The sequence below is a fragment of the Mastomys coucha genome, unplaced genomic scaffold (assembly GCF_008632895.1).
Source record: "Mastomys coucha isolate ucsf_1 unplaced genomic scaffold, UCSF_Mcou_1 pScaffold6, whole genome shotgun sequence".
In the NCBI taxonomy this organism is placed as follows: Eukaryota; Metazoa; Chordata; class Mammalia; order Rodentia; family Muridae; genus Mastomys; species Mastomys coucha.
This window is the reverse complement of record NW_022196912.1, coordinates 14,363,364-14,365,432: the sequence shown is the minus strand read 5'-3', so window position 1 is coordinate 14,365,432 and position 2,069 is coordinate 14,363,364.

Genomic DNA, 2,069 nt, shown 5'->3' with positions numbered 1-2,069 from the left:
TCTTGCTATAGGAAGGGTACTGGCAAGCAGTTACTAAAGTAAAATTAGTGCAGAAAGCAATTACATTGATCAAATTTTAAAAACCAGTCTAATTCAGGAAATAAAACACATTATGAAAACCTTACCAATTTTACCCACATAATTTCAATAGACCTTTCCATATGTATTAACTGCTGAGCACAAATAGTTGGGAATGTTCCTAGGCAGTAAGTAGGGGGCCTGTCAGGTATGCATGAGGCCTTGTAAAAGGCCTGTAAAAAATATATAAACTATAAAAAAAAAATGTTAATTAGGCAGTGGTGGCACATTCCTTTAATCCCAGCACTCAGTAGGCAAAGGCAAGTGGCTTTCTGAGTTCAAGGCCAGCCTGGTCTACAGTTTCAGGAGAACCAGAGGTTTTTTTGTTTGTTTGTTTTGGTTTGTTTTTTTTTTTTGGTTTTTCGAGACAGGGTTTCTCTGGGTAGCCCTGGCTGTCCTCAGAAATCCACCTGCCTCTGCCTCCCAAGTGCTGGGATTAAAGGCGTGTGCCACCACCGCCCGGCCAGCTCTTAAATAGGAGCCATGAAGACATTTTAGCATTTGCTGCCAAGCCTAACCATGTGCATTTCCTTAGGACCCACAGGATAAAAAGAGAAAATGGACTCTTACAAGTTGTCTTCTGACACACACGTATATGCCATGGCACACATGTGCATGCACACACATATTTCAAATGTAAACACTGAATTCTTAAACCACCAGCCAAACTTGATTCTACATCACATGGATGGATCTAGTAAGTTGGCCATGAGGTTTTACCAAGCCATGTTTTTTCTCCTCAGTGTCTACTCACTTCTACAGCCACAGGTTCTTCACTGTGGAAGCAAGCAGTGGGCTGAGCTATCAACACAGGGTCTGGGCTGTGTTCCATGCAATGTGCTCACCACAACAGGTAGACAGGAAGATGCCAACACTCCAGGACGTTTCCCCATGCACTTTTACCTTCTGGCTTTTCAGTTTATATACCACTCATTCATACTCAAAGGCACACAATTTCCAAAGCAGCTCTACTTTCCTCAGACACACAAGTAAAAATAAGCAAGTTTTATTTATCCCGAGACTAGTATTTGGAGCAGGATCTATAGGAAGACAAGAGTTACTTTACTGTGAAGCAGGAGGTGCTAGAGGACTTCAAAAGGCAGCAGTATCCCAACCTGGCAGAGTATACAGCTGAGTACTTATCACAGAAATCCCCACAAACAATCACTACAGACAAGTGAGCGTCAATACTACTTTATGCATATCTAAATTAAACTTAGCCTTTATCTATATGTTTTCCTAACACACACACACACACACACAGAGCCCCCACTGAAAACATTCAAGTTTTTTCAAAGGAAGAAAAAAAAGACCATTATACAAAGATCTACAATTACCTTTTAAAATTAGAGTATGTAGCAAAGATTAAAACGTTTTTTTATGGCTCAGCAGTGCGCTAGCAGTGGCAAGCACCTTTAATCCAAGTACTCAGGAAGGAGAGGCAGGCAGATCTTTTAACTTCAAGGCCAGACTGATCTACATAGGGAGTTCTAGGACAGCCAGGGTCACAGAGAAATCCAGTCTCAAAACACAAACAAAATTATTGTCACCCTGGGTAGAGCCGGGTGTTGGAGTGATAAATGAGTGAAGAGAATCCACAACCTAATACCCCGCAGCTCTCTGCTTTCACACTGGGTGGCGCACGGCTTCCTTCCGATTAACCCCAGTTCTGTAAGAGCCAACGCCCCCATCTGCCTGTCGGCACTGTGCGCACACGCTGCACATCATACACTCAGCTACTCAGCTACACACACACACATATTCTAAATCTTAAAAAAAATTTCAATAAATGTTTAACTTTAAGCCTTTGACTCAATTCTAAAAGAACTCAGGTTTTGGGGGTTTCTTACTGTTATTGTTAAAATTAGAAATAAAAAGCCGGGTGTGGTGACACATGCCTTTAAACTCAGCACTGAGGAGGCTGAATCAGGTGGATCACTGTGGGGATGCCAACCTGGTCTATACAGCAAGTTCCAGGGCAAATTTCAGGA